The following is a 15,732-nucleotide window of genomic DNA, read 5'->3' as shown; positions in this document are numbered from 1 at the left end:
AAAATTTCTGCAGGGGACTTCCAACGACTTGCCGAGTCCATGGCACGTCGAATTGCTCCCCTACGTCGGGCGAAAGGAGATCCGACACGATATTAGAAGGTATGCTATGACTGATCACCTCTCAGCTTACTATTATCGTTGCTTTTCCCAACATTATGTTACAGTATTTCTATTTTTTCGTAAAACGGGTTGTCGTTTATAACCTAACTTTCACAGCTCTCACAACATACGAGGTTTTGTTGCTGATATCTAAACTGAAACGAACACTCGTGGCAGGCGAGTCTGAGTACAGGAATAAAATGCCAGGAGCGCTGCAGTAGACACGTGCCACGAGTAGTCGACAGACAGGGAAGTTGCTCGCCTGAAAGGAACTTAAGGGACGGCTCGAGTTTACACTAACGCCATCATACGCCTGATGTAGCCGCAACATTCTGGTGACATACACAGCACATCTGCACGTGGAACGGTTCCTTCCAGTAACTTGTCAAGCCCAAATGGAAAGCCCGAAAGGAACGGACCCTGACGTACATACAGATACAGAAAGACGAGTTGTGCCTTTATAGTGTCGGCAATATGACAAGACTGACGAGCGGGGGCTAGCCGTCAAGTAGCGGGATCTCGTGAGCAGCGGACGCAGCATGCAGCCCACGTAAAGCACCGTCTTCGCCTGCACCCTGCAACATCGGCGCCTTATCGAGTGGCGGCACGGCGCCTTGTTAGCCAAGACACGAGGGCCCTCGTCCCACTGCAGTCACGTGTGACGTCACACCACTCGCCCCTCCTGCTGCCTTGCTTGCTTGCTTCAGCTCTAACGCGGCAGGGCGCTGCTTCAGGGCAGATATCAGTACGCTTACTCCTCCTCCTCCTCCTCCTCCTCCTCGCCATTCAAGGAATTTTAAACGATGTGAATGTTTCCAGCTCCCATCTGTTCCAATGTCATCCAATATTCCATCGACCCGCCGGTTTGTAGCTCTAAACTATTTGTGGGTTTCTATTATTTCGCACACACGTAGGATTAACAAGAGATACTGAACGTGTACACAGAACGGCAGGACGAATTGTGACAGGTTTGTCTACGCCACAGAAGAGATCCGTGGAAATCCTGAAAAACGTGAGCTACGTGAGCTGCACACGCAAAGACCAAGAAACTTGCGCCGCGCGGGGTAGCCGCGTCGTCTAGGGCGCCTTGTCACGGTCCGTGCGGCTCCCTCCGTGGGAGGTTCCAGTCCTCCCTCGGGCATGTGTGTGTGTGTGTGTGTGTGTGTGTGTGTGTGTGTGTGTGTGTGTGTGTGTGTGTGTTTTGTCCATCGCGTAAGTTAGTTTAAGTTAGATTAAGCAATGTGTTGGCTTACGGACCGATGACCTTCGCAGTTTGCTCCCATAAGACCCTACCACAAATTTCCGGAAAAGAAACTTGCATCCAATGACGACGCTATCTACGAATAATAATTAGTATCAGTCAATTCATGCGAATATCTGAGTGTAATAATTTTTGAAGATATGAAATGAAATAGGCAAAGTCGTAGATAAAACAGATGATAGATTCTTCAGAACTTGCCATTTGCAAAGGAAATTATAACGTGCTGTGGGAGTACGCCTTAACGCACGCACGTCGGCAGTCAGCCAGGTTCGCGCGCTGATCGGGCTGCCTATCTACGTAGGCGAAACCCAAGCTCCTCGGCTCGGTGTAAGCCGTCCTCGCACGGGATGAGTTGGTTAATATGATCTACGCTCCCAGCGCTCTCGAGTGGCATTTGTCGGACTTATTTGGCTCGGAAACCACACAGACTGTTTAAGAAAATTGATGAGCGTAATGTCCTTACGTCAGCTCTATTAAGACACAAATTTCCTCCCTTGTCCATATGATAGACATGATGTTTTGTCTGTAGCAGACATAAATAAAGCCTTTAATGTACATGGACATGTTATAAGCCAAAACAGAAAGTTCCATATACAGTCAGTACGGACAACCGCTTATAAAACATCAGAAATTCGGACAAAGTAACTCCTGTGCCATGGACATGTTATAAGCCAAAACAGAAAGTTCCATATACAGTCCGTACGGACAACTGCTTATAAAACTTCAGAAATTCGGACAAAGTAACTCCTGTGCCACAGTGCACTTATATTTACTTAACATCGAGTAATACAGAAATTATTTCTATTAATTTAACAAGAAAGTTCCATAATGTTTCAAGAAACGCAAAGGTGGACGAAAATAAAGAAATAAAGAAAGAAACAAAGAAAGAAAAAAGAGAGAGAGAGAGAGAGAGAGAGAGAGAGAGAGAGAGAGAGTGAATACACAGGGATGCGAACCCGCTACACACTGTATCGTAGCTTCAACCAATTACACTACAATGGACGACCTATTTCATGTTATAATTTAACAAAGGGTTTAATCCCCGACATGCTATTAATTGGCATTATAATTTTAACAAATCCTATCAAGAACGACGGGACTTTGATTGATCTTCAGTGCGCTGTTGCCTTAAAATATCTTACTTTCGTAACACGTGTCATAATGCGAAAACTCTTAACTACCAATTTGACGTTTCCCGTCATTTTATTGCAACACTTCGTACCAATAATGACGTGTTTTCTATAGATCCTCATTGTGCTTGTGCTTAGAAAGGGCATATATTCATTGGGTGTATTATAACAAAAAAACATCTCACATGGGATTCAACTGAAAATGACATATGCAGTATGGCGTCTGCTTATTGTGCTTGTGGCGACGAGAGCTTTCTCGTTTCCTGCTGGTTCTACTTTAGGTTGCCGAAGTAGCGCAGAACTTATTTTGCATTTCACGTGACGAAATAACTCAACGCGAAATAGCAGGACGTGACGTCACAGAACTTTTACAGCTTCACCTCAACGTTAACTAACTCGTCCCGTGTGAGGTCGGCGTAACGACCAGCCGAACACCTCCCTGGCAGCTGTCTAAAACATCTACACTTTATAGCGCCCACAGCATATTTCTCCAAATATAGACGGTGATTTCATATCAGTCCGCATTCCCGTAAGAAACCAAAGAAATTTTTAGACTGACCACCCAGAGAGGTATAAAACAATTATTTTTTCCTCAGCTCCACACTTTAATGGAACGAAGAAACTAACATGTGGCACAATGGGAACCGCCCTTTCCCATCACTTCACAGTGGTTTGTAGAAGGAAGGCGTAAATTAGCAAGCCAGGTCGACTGATACCGTACGGACTCTCTGCACTGGAACTCGGTTGTCATTACTTGGGCTTCTGACATGTGCACAGTTGACAACAACGATAACGGACTTGGACTCGTTGCGGGAGCTATCAGGAACTGTGTTTGGATTTCCACGCAGAGATCTAGCTATTATCGAGGACTTCGTGTGTGCGTGTGCGTAACCTGACTGCAAAGGATTTGGAAGATCGGCTGAAAGGAATGGATAGAGGCCAGGAGAAGAGGTTATACGATGAGCATCGACAGCAGTGAAACTTGAGTAATGTGGTGTAGCCGAATTACCTTAATGTTGAGAGAAATTAGGAATTCGATACTAAAAGTGGTAGAATCTGTTTGCTATTTGGGCGGCAAAACAGCTGGCGATGGTAGAAGTACAGAGGATATAAAATGTGGACTGACAATAGCAAGAAAATTGTTTCGGAAAAAGAGAAATATTTTAACGTCGACAGGAAAAGAATATACAGTATCTGAGTAAGTATCGAGACACCACTACGTAATGCGGAACTGATCCCTGAACGTCACGACAGGCGACCATCACCAGCATGCAAGGAGGTGGGAAGTAGTGTGTTGTGAGTAGAGAAGAAGTTACAGCAGACTGTGAAGATCTGGAGAGCTCGTTGACTTCGAACGTGACGAGTCAATGGCAACAGTTTATTAACAAATCCATCATGGACATTTCAACCCATCTTAACTTGCCCAAGTCGAATATAGGTGATGTGATTGAAAAGTGGAACAGCGTAAGAACAACCGCACCTAAACGAAGACCAGACAGATCTCACGTACTGACACACAAGGGACAGTCGAGCATTGCGGAAGGTGCTGCTTGTACAAATCGTATCAAATCGACGGAAGGAATCACTCTGGAGTTCCAGAATTTCTGTAAACAAAGAAAGACATTTTCACGAAGGTGTTGGGTCAAAATACTTCAATTAGCTCTATTGGGTAGTTTAGAGCTTAAGCTCATTTTCAATAACATATGTGGACATATCCATATGTGAATCGCCGAGCTAGAACACTAAACCAGCCAGTAAGGCTGCTGGAAATCGTGTTTTTATTCGACTATACCTAGACTGTGATGACCAACCAAAGGAAATCAGTATTTCTGTATAAATCATATTATATGCAGACATTACTTCATATACAAACCTCTAATAGCAATACAATAGCCAGAATAAGAATAAGCCAGTATACACATCTTTCACGCCCTAATCACCGTTAGCCACGTTTGTAATCTGCTTATAAGTAACACACCATCTAAGCTACACTCGATTTATCTACGTCAGTAACAGACAGTTGATTATGTGAAATGTCTGTGGGGCGCCATGTCAAGTGGCAGACCACTGCTACACGTGTTGAGGCATCGTGTTACGACATACACCGTTATGAGGGTAGGACACTTCAAACCGGAACCAGTGGAGGAGCTATTTATGTCAAAAACTAAGGTCTATGGCCCCTTGGCGCTGTAAATTATTGAAGTTTCTAAGTCAATGCAGTCAAAAGATACGGCCATGTATTTGACATATTTTGATGCTCGCAAACTAGCTCACTGAAACCTATAAATGACTGTCCAAATACACGACGGGCCTGGTGGACTAGCACCAAGGCGCGTGCCTGGAAACCGAGAGGTCGCGGGATAGCGTCTCGGTCGGCTATGGGTTCTTCAGTCTCTGTTTTAACCTAGCCTTCCCTCTCAACGATCATCATCATCATCATCATCATCATCATCATCATCATCATCATCATCATCATCATCATCTGTATACGTAATTACATTTGTACGGAACCCTCAGTGCGCGAGCCCTAATCGCAAGTGTTCTGTCTTTTTTTATTAAAAGTATTTTACCGCCTAGATTAAACATTGCCGAAGTTGTTTAAACTCCTAACTATACTAATCGTCTGAAGACCAGTTCCCTGAGTTGCAAATACATCGTAATTAAATTAAACCACTTATCTTCTGTGACCAACAGATTTAAAGAATTCAAACGTTGTTCAGTAGTTTATATAATCTACGAATTCGTTTTTCACGTATAATTAAAAATTCGCCTCTCTACCGAGGCCACTCTTTTTCTCACTTCTTACAACATGTGTGTCGAAATGTGGAACACCTGACTGGAAACTAGGTTACAAAGCTACGAGCGTCACATAGTTTTCCCCACCGACAAATGCTGAATGTCCCGCCACCGACAACATCCCCACGAGGTGAGCGTCTTAAGCTGTTCGCTACGAACCAGTCCAGATTAACTAAACAAGTGGCAGGTGGCGATAGCAAGCGGTGCTGGGTTCCACATACCTCCGTGCCCTGCTCTCCTCCTTTCTCTTCTCTCCCGATCCGACACTGGAGAATGCTGTGGGGCCAGTATTTCGGGATTTAGTGGGCATGTCGACCGATAGCACGCGCGCGAGCGACAGATATATATATATATATATATATATCGGTAGCTATTTAAGTTGTTACTCAAGTTCTCGAAAGAAGGTGGACCAACTAAAAAGATAAAATTTCGGTCCAGCGAGCGAACAGAGGTGCCTTCCGATTGGAGCTGCGTACTCGTGGTAACCAAACGAGGTATGAACCGATCTCTTTGCTTTATTTAATTCTACAGAAGTATGAATCGGATTTCTGTCCCTCACAGAAATAATTCTGGTAAAGAAAGAAAAATATATCACTCTTAAATAAGAGTAATTTGTGTCTGTCTCTATTCCATACTCATACTCGAATTACAATTGCTTAAATTAGCGAGTCGTTTAGTCGTGGGTTAACCTCAAGAGCTGTCTGATATGAACGAATATCTGTCATTTTGGCGCCTATTTATTGGATCTGTGTGCGACGAGATAATTTTGTTTTATTGACTGTCTTACGCGAGCGCAGATCCTACTGGGAACCCGCTTCGCAGAAAATATGAACAGATAGATTCTAGACCAGGTTCCTTTGAAATGAGCGCACTTTAGAATGTTAACTATTTCAGGACATTCTTGCGCATCATTAGAAGTTAACTTCTTTTTCAAGTTCTCCTTGTCCAGTAACTACTGTCTACTGATACAAAAAAAAACCTTGTGTCAAAATCGAAAAGGTCGTTCCTAACAAATAATATTGTCAATAAGCTCTTCGTTTTGTCTCTATAAAATAATTTCACTGCAGATAGCAAATTATTAGAAGGTAACGTATACCTCGTGGCTTAAAGATTTCTTCTGCCTTACTCGGGAAAAGCCACAAAGAGCATATTTCATTGCGTAACTTTTGACGCAGCATGAGCTTTCGTGAAGCAGCGTCAGCAATTTTAAAATTTCAGATGACCTGCAGTTATTTCAGATTCAGGAAATGTATTAGCAGGTGAGAATCCGGGCAACCACCACCTGTAGACTGGAATCACGAAACTGGAAATTTGTGCCGGACCCCTTGATTTCCTGCCTGCCGCGAGCGCTCGGCTTACCATTCGGCTATCCGTGCACGCTTCACGGCCGGACCCAAACTTCGAATGTCGTCATCCATGTGTCACTAACCTGCACTCTTTCACTTACTGTAATTCCCATAGAGGGAAAACATTTAATCGAAAGTCTCTACCCTGGTATCGGCAGATAAAAATGATATTGCACAGGCATTGCAATAACGTACTTCAGATTCCCATGAAACTGCAAACTTCTGAAACCATGTCGACATTATATATACAAGGATAAAGTTTACTGTCCCGCCTACATCGAGATATGAGCATCCATCAGCTCCATTCTTTTAAAAAACCATGCATGTGCACTCCGTAATGCTGCCCCCCCCCCCCCCCCCCCACACACACACACACACACGCACGCTCGTGCACGTAATCGTGTGAGCGGAACCAATTCTTCTACCAATTTACAAATTCCCTCCTTATTCCCACTACCTTCCCCCACCACACTCAGCGGCACACAACAAATTAACGGAAGCTGAAAGGCCTACAATCATCAAAACACAAATAAAAGACAACTGGCACTACTATAGGCAGTGAAAGCACACAATGAACACATTCATTTTTTTTAAAGGCTTTGGAAAAATATCCTGCATCGTACGGGGTAACTAAATATAGTTCCAGCGGAAAACAGATCTGAATGAGAGACAGTACAAAATCGGAAATGGAACCGAAAATTGTTAAAAACCTGTAGTAGCGTGAGCACTAAAGTATATTTCACCTAACAATAGGAGACAAACAACAAAACCTGTATTATAGAGACTTGGTTCGACCTACTTTATCACACACCTATTGTACACATAAGAAGAAAAGCCTTTATTACAAGCCACGCTGAACGCCTCAAAAACTAGCATGGAGAATAACATCAGACCAGCATTCGGAATGAAGATCACAACACAACCACTGCATGAACACTCTGAAGAGAATATAAAGTGCCCTAATACACTTTGATACGCCAAAACATTATGACCACTGTCCACCGCGAGATTTGATTCCGCCTGGTGGCGTTGTCGAGATGGCAGGCGGTAAGGAAACTGTTTAAGCGGAGCAGAGACGAATGGTGATTCATTCAAGCGACTAAACAGGCCGCAAATGGGGATATCCACTCTCATAAACGGCTCTGACAGAGGACAGAAACCATAATGAGATTTTTCACTCTGCAGCGGAGTGTGTGCAGATATGAAACTTTCCTGGCAGATTAAAACTGTGTGCCGGGCCGAGACACGAACTCGGGACCTTTGCCTTTTGCGGGCAAGTGAGGAGACGGGTACTGTCAGAAGTAAAGCTGTGAGGACGGGGCGTGAGTCATGCTTGGGTAGCTTAGTTGGTAGAGTACTTGCCCGCGAAAGGCAAAGGTCCCGAGTTCGAGTCTCGGCCCGGCACACAGTTTTAATCTGCCAGGAAGTTTCAGAGGACAGACTGTTATGTCCCAGCGCCTGGGAATGAGCATATCGGAAACGAAGAAGCTGGATAGCTGCTCGCGTGCTAATGTCGTGGAAAGCGATTGTAGTGTGAGGAACCCGCGAGTAGGTGTCATGATGTTGCACGGCCACGCCTAATCAGAGGACGTGCAGGTTGCAGGTTTGCCCGCTCTGTAAAGTAGGAGAGGCAGCAACCTGTGGCAGACCTAACAACACAGCACAATGACGGCGCAGGTAAAGTGCTTCGGAGCACAGCGTTCAGCGCACAGTGTTGAACATGGGGCCCCGAATACCTACGTGATCCCATGTTGACGGAACATCATTAATTACGATTGTTCTATATCAGTGGAAACGTGACGTCTGGTCAGATGAATCGCGTTTCTTCTTACACCCGGTCGATGGACGTGTCCTGAAACGCCGTCATCCAGGCGATACGTGCACCGCGCCACGGATGTGGCCCATGGGGTCATTCGCCTGTGCTTCCAACGGACCTGCGGTAGTAATCGAAGAAACCATGACAACTGTGGACCACATACCTGCGGACCACATACCTCGCTTCATGCTCAGTGTCATCCCCGACGGCTTTGGCTGGGTAACTGTCAGTGTCACCAAGGTCAGAACAGTTTTACGGTGGCTTGAGGAGAACGACTGTGATCTCCAGTTGATGTCTTGGCCACCAAATATACGTGATCTGAACGCGTTGGAACACACGTGAGGCGCTACCTGGAGACAGCTCCACGCTCAGTAACGACCATCCGTAACTTAAGGCAAGGCTTCCCAACCTTTTCAGCTGGCGGAGCCCTTCTTCAGTCGAAAATCCATGGCGGACCCCTAGTCAGTCAAGAGCACAGTAACTTTAAATTTCAGAGCGAAACCCATGGGAACTGAAAGCTTCTTAATGCAAGTGCCATGTTCCCAATGACCCCGCCTCCTGCCCCCTCGAAGTATCAATAGTCTTTGGTTTAGAGATGAATAAAAACAACTTGAAATTAACGATCCAATTTGAATTCCCATTGTATCCAGACACTTACTAGTGGATTTACTCATTTTGTTCAAAACACTATAGCCTGATTAAAATTACTTGGTAATTGAAATTTCTCACGAGGGAGCTGTCTTCCTCCAAGAGCAATCAACGTCACGTCCAAACTGTTCGCTGTTGACAAGCTGCCGCTTATGGTCTGTTCACTTCCAATATTTGGCTACTGCTGTGTAAGGAGCACGCATATTTCGTAACAGTCGTGTGTGTGTGTGTGTGTGGGGGGGGGGGGGGGGGGAGGCGGTTCGTGAAATCCGAAGAAAAATGTTCAAATGTATGTAAAGTCTTCCTTTGGTCGTCGTCCCTCCTCATTCATTTTAACTGGAAACTTCCCTTGTTGTGAAGGTGATGGAGAAACTGCGCCGTTCTTCAGTGATCCTGACTTCAGCCACCGATCCATGTTAGAAGTAATAAACTGGTAAAAAATCGACTTATGAAATAGGTAGTGCACTGACAAAGCAAGTTTAACATTTAAAGATGCCTGGGACCGCATACGTGCCAGCGAGCGCTGTGATTGGTCGACAAAGCTCGCTCCGCGCATGCGTAAAAGGTTTCAGCGCATCTAGCGCCGTGAGCCGGGGCACAAACGACCCCCGTATTGTTGCAAAACAGTCTATCAGAGAAGCCGCATTCTCCGGCACTAAACTATGTATGCGTTCTCACTTACGAACCGCAAAGGCTGCTTGGGGATCACACGAAAAAAAAAGTGATAAATTTGATTTTCACATTTTTATTCAGTAATTTTACTCCATCACTTTACACGATTTGGTGAAAGGTTGCCGCGGACCCCATAGAAAGAGCCAGCGGACCCCTAAGGGGTCCGCGGACCACAGGTTGGGAAGCCCTGACTTAAGGAATTGCGTAACCTCTGTGTGAATATCTGAAATCTACGAAGGACTTTTACGAATGCATGCCGCACAAAATCGCTGCCTTATAGCGTTCCGAAGAGGAATCAACACGATGCTTTGGCTCGTCAGTGTATCGTGCGCGTTCGTAGAACGGGCGCCGATACAGTAGCGCAAAATGAAAAAGGGACTCTGCGTTACGAGTTGTCGACGTGCTTCGTCTCAAGAAGGTGGCTACGACGCGAGAAGCGCCGCCAGAAGGAGACGGCGGGTCCGGGTCACTAATTGGGAGACAAACTGGGCGCCCGGAGACGAGAGGCACCAGCGCAGACCGGACGGGTCAAGTGCGCGCCCTGGCCGTCGGCGGTCGCCCGCGGCGGACTGGTCTGGTCTCAAAGCGGGGCCGCGCCGGCACAAGTGGCGAGTAATTAGTGCCGCGTATTTTGGTTCCGCCTCTGTCCGCACTCATTCCTCAGAAACTGCGCACTAAACAAGTGCTCCCTCTCACACCGTTCTCCTTGCAGTTGTAAATCTTCGAGATGCTTACAGTGCAATTTTTTTTTTTTTTTCATGCCTTCACGGCAATGACTCACCAACAAATTAAGAAAACATGGAACTTCATAAAACTGAACTTTTTCGATGTGAGTACATTCACTCACGACCCGGATTTCACAATCTAAATCCCATCTTCAGGAGCTTAACTGAATACGAGAAAGTCGTACCAGCCTTTTTTTTTAAAAAAAAAAAAAAGCCCAGTAATGTGCGCTGAACGGTGTGATTGGAAACAGCTGTGCCTACACCAGCACTGTCTCAGCTCTGTCGTCAGATCGGCCACATATTGCTGCACATTCTGCTTCACAGACCGGGCAAGACTCCGACTGTGTTCTCTGATGAGGCGTGGACGCCCATATGGCTGGTACGACTTTCTGATGTGCAACTTCTAAGGCTGCAAAGCAAGTACTTGGAAATGGTATTGGTTGCCATGTTGTTCCCAAACTAACTGAAGTATTGGAAGACTGTCACTAGTTTCTTCACGTCGTACCATGTTGCTCGCCCGCCCGGTTAGCCGTGCGGTTTAACTCGCGGCTTTCCGGATGCGAAGGAGCGCCTGGTCCCCGGCACGAATCCGTCCGGCGGACTTGAGTCGAGGTCCGGTGAGCCGGCCAGTCTATGGACGGTTTTTAGTCGGTTTTCCATCTGCCTCGGCGATTGCGGGCTTGCTCCCCTTATTCCGCCTCAGCTACACGTTGTCGGCGATTCCTGCGCAAACAAGTTCTCCGCGTTCCCTGGGGGGGGGGGGGGGGGGGTCATCCGGGGGCCGAACCTCACGATAACCCTGAAAGAGTGATTCGGTGTGGGGCGGCGGAGGGGTGGACTGCGGTAGTCGTTGTGGACCACTGCGACTGCGGAGGGGACGGAGCCTCTCTGTCGTTTCTAGGTCCCCGATTAACATACAATTCCATGTTGCTCAGAGCCTAATGAAGAGATGTGTTTATTATAAAGGGACAATAAGAGTGGAAGATTCAACCAATGTACTCTTCCTTACGAAAAGAAGAAGAAAGCGCAAGGACAAGGTACTACAGGTTCACAAGTTCATAGAACAGGCAAGTTCATCATTTCAAATGGTGTGATAACAAATGATTTACTCTGTTATCTACCTTAACAGGCGTGGAGCCAAAGAACATGGCAAAAAAGTGGGATAGGATAGGAAAGAGCATATTCCCGTCTCAAGATCATCTACATTTCAAATGTAGAGTTGTAATTCGGGATGAGTAGATCTTCATGATATGCCGACATCGCTATACAAATATAACATAAAATCAATAAGATGGTATATGTATATTATCTTCTAGTACACAGTAACGAAGGCTGTTGTCCAATAGCTGCATGAAATTGGAGGGTGAGTCACATGAAAACCTTAAATATTTTTTAAATATTATTTATTGTGCAGAAGTGGTACAAAGCTGCATCACTTTTCAACATAATTTCCCCCACGCTCAATGCAAGTCCTCCAGCGCTTAGAAGTGCATAAATTTCTTTAGAAAAAAATTATTTTGGTAGTCCGCGCAACCACTCGTGCACCGCGTGGCACACCTCTTCATCAAAACGGAACTTATTTCCTCCCACTGCGTCTTTACTGGTTCAAACATACGGAAATCACTTCGGGCAATGTCTGGTGAGTATGGAGGATGAGGAAGACACTCAAAATGCAGGTCTGTGATTGTTGCAACTGTTGTACGGGCAGTGTGGGGCCTTGCATTGTCATGTTGCAAAAGGACACCTGCCGACTGCAATCCACGTCGCTCTGATTTGATTGCAGGCCGCAGATGATTTTTTTTTTTTTTTTTTTTTTTTTTTTTACGAGATCTGTGTATGATGCACTGCTGACAGTGCTCCAAAATGACGCATTTTTCGTCCCAAAAGAGTGTCAGCATAACCTTCCCTACTGATGGTTCTGTTCGAAACTTCTTTGGTTTTGGTGATGAGGAATGGTGCCATTCCTTGCTCGCTCTCTTCGTTTCCGGTTAGTAGAAGTGAACCCAGGTTTCGTCCCCAGTAAGGATTCTTCCAAGGAAGCCATCACCTTCTCGTTCAAAGCGCCGAAGAAGTTCTTCACAAGCATCAACACGTCGTTCTCTCATTTCAAGAGTCAGCTGCCGTGGCACCCATCTTGCAGACACTTTGTGAAACTGAAGCACATCACGCACAATGTGGTGTGCTGACTCATTACTAATCTGTAAACATGCTGCAATGTCATTCAGTGTCACTTGGCGGTTTTCCTCCACTATGGCTTCAACTGCTGCAATGTTCTGTGGAGTCAGAACTCGTTGTACCTGACCTGGACGAGGATCATCTTCCACTGAAGTCACGCCTTTTGCGAACTTCCTACTCCATTCGTAGACTTGCTGCTGTGACAAACATGCATCACCGTACTGAACCTTAATTCGTCGATGAATTTCAATAGGTTTCACACCTTCACTACGCAAAAACAGAACAACAGAACGCTGTTCTTCCCTGGTGCAAGTCGCAAGTGGGGCGGCCATCTTTATGCTGATATTGCGACGGTATGTGTGCATGTGCACTATGCTGCCACCTACAGGCGCCGGCCAGAGTGGCCGAGCGCTACAGTCTGGAACCGTGAGACCGCTACGGTCGCAGGTTCGAATCCTGCCTCGGGCATGGATGTGTGTGATGTCCTTAGGTTAGTTAGGTTTAAGTAGTTCTGCGCTCTAGGGGACTGATGACCACTGCAGTTAAGTCCCATAGTGCTCAGAGCCATTTGAATCATTTGAACCTACAGGCCATTCTGCACGCTGTTTGTAGCACGCTTACCAACTCAGAGGATAACGGCGCTTAAGACTTCAAAGCCCTGTCTGAAAAACATGTTTCTCTCTGGCAGTTTCAGGCGCGGCAGCTCGCGTAGCCAGTGTGAGGATAGTTTCAGGTAACCGATGGTAGCGAGAAATTACAGTTTGCTTTGAGCGCTGAAGCTGGATTTTTCCCTGTCTTGAGTTTTCTCGTAGAGGTTAGCTTTAATCGCCGTGAACAAAGCCATCGTTATTCTAGTTCTGCCCCAGACTGTTGATCGCCGCTTCCTCGAATACGCTGCACATCATCACGAGCTCGTGATTATCTTAAGACACGAGTTTAATTTCAGGGCTATAAGGCGCGTCGTCTGCCGCAGTTCAGTCACTGATCACTTAAAATCAGCTTCGACAGAGCATTTATCATATTGACATACCTCGCGGCGGCCCCGTCACACATTGCTCCGCGTTACACAGTAACAGCAATTGTGATGTGACCCGCCGTGTTTGTGGGTGTAGCACGCGAGTGTCCCCGGGAATAGGAGGGACAGATATTCTGAAACCGCCCTTCTGTTTGAAATCTAAAGTGGTAATCCCCGTTTCCCACGTGACTGCAGGCTACCAAAATCTTGCCGCGGCATTGAACACAAATGGGAACATTGGCAGCTACATGTGCAACTACAACGTAAAGCCCTTCACTCATCTACATCTACATCCATACTCCGCAAGCCAACTGACGGTGTGTGGCGGAGGGTACTTTGAGTACCTCTATCGGTTCTCCCTTCTATTCCAGACACCGAGCGAGGTGGTGCAGTGGTTAGCACACTGGACTCGCATTCGGGAGGACGACGGTTCAATCCCGTCTCCGGCCATCCGATTTAGGTTTTCCGTGATTTCCCTAAATCGTTTCAGGCAAATGCCGGGATCGTTCCTTTGAAAGGGCACGGCCGATTTCCTTCCCACTCCTTCCCTAACCCGAGCTTGCGCTCCGTCTCCAATGACCTCGTTGTCGACGGGACGTTAAACACTAACCACCACCACCACCACCACCACCACCACCACCACCACTATTCCAAACTCTTATTGTTCGTGGAAAAAGATTGTCAGTATGCTCCGTATGGGCTCTTAATCTCTCTGATTTTATCCTCATGGTCTCTTGGCGAGATTTACGTAGGAGGGAGCAATATACTGCTTGACTCCTCGGTGAAGGTATATTCTCGAAACTTCAACAAAAGCCCGCAACGGCTTCTGAGCGTCTCTCTTGCACAGTTTTCCAGTGGCGTTTATCTATCATCTCCGTAACGCTTTCGCGATTACTAAATGATCCTGTAACGAAGCGCGCTGCTCTCCGTTGGGTCTTCTCTATATCTTCTATCAACCCTGTCTGGTACGGATCCCACACTGGTGAGCAATATTCAAGCAGTGGGCGAACAATTGTACTGTAACCTACTTCCTTTGTTTTCGGATTGCATTTCCTTGGGATTCTTCCAATGAATCTCAGTCTGGCATCTGCTTTACCGACGATCAACTTCATATGATCATTCCATTTTAAATCACTCCTAATACCTACTCCCAGATAATTGATGGAATTAATTGCTTCCAGCCGCTGACCTGCTACAAAGTAGCTAAATGATAAGGGATCTTTCTTTCTATGTATTCGCAGCACATTACACTTGTCTACACTGAGATTCAATTGCTATTCCCTGCACCATGTGAAAATTCGTTGCAGATCCTCCTTCATTTCAGTACAATTTTCCATTGTTACAACCTCTCGATATACCACAGCATCATCCGCAAAAAGCCTCAGTGAACTTCCGATGTTATCCACAAGGTCATTTATGTATATTGAGAATAGCAACGGTCCTACGACACTCCCCTGCGGCACACCTGAAATCACTCTTACTTCGGAAGACTTGTCTCCATTGAGAATGACATGCTGCGTCCTGTTATCTAGGAACTCTTCAATCCAATCACACAATTGGTCTGATAGTCCATATGCTCTTACTTTTTTCATTAAACGACTGTGGGGAACTGTATCGAACGGCTTGCGGAAGTCAAGAAACATGGCATCTACCTGGGAACCCGTGTCTATGGCCCTCTGAGTCTTGTGGACGAATAGCGCGAGCTGGGTTTCGCACGATCGCCTTTTTCGGAACCCATGCTGATTCCTACAGAGTAGATTTCTAGTCTCCAGAAAAGTCATTATACTCGAACATAACGTATTCGTCCTTCTTCTCTCGAGTCTAGGCTGAGACGGCGGGGGTGTGGTTAACTAAAGGAGGCGCCATACGGTGTAGCGGCGTGTCACGTGCACCAGTGGGAACGCAACACGTGGCCGCTGAGTATTGATAAGGGGTGACGCACGCACCCAAGCTGTCTCGCCCGCCGCTATTGCGGCAGGTCGCGTCGGTTCCCACGGTGCAGACCTCTCCGTGCTCTTCCCTTAATCTTCCCTCCCTCCCTGCCCCTTC

General features: G+C 46.3%; 1 protein-coding gene and 1 non-coding gene across 4 annotated transcripts in view; one reads left to right on the top strand and one right to left on the bottom strand.

Annotated features, from left to right (window-relative positions):
• The window catches only part of LOC126456947 (disks large 1 tumor suppressor protein), a 908,459-nt gene that overhangs the window by 43,695 nt on the left and 849,032 nt on the right, over positions 1 to 15,732 (bottom strand). The window lies entirely within an intron of this gene.
• Positions 14,061 to 14,133, top strand: Trnaa-cgc (transfer RNA alanine (anticodon CGC)). Its single transcript has one exon. It is a non-coding gene; the product is annotated as a tRNA-Ala (tRNA).

This window comes from Schistocerca serialis, chromosome 2 (assembly GCF_023864345.2).
Source record: "Schistocerca serialis cubense isolate TAMUIC-IGC-003099 chromosome 2, iqSchSeri2.2, whole genome shotgun sequence".
Lineage (NCBI taxonomy): Eukaryota > Metazoa > Arthropoda > Insecta > Orthoptera > Acrididae > Schistocerca > Schistocerca serialis.
Note: the sequence above shows the minus strand (reverse complement) of the source record. Positions and strands in the feature narration are given on the sequence as shown.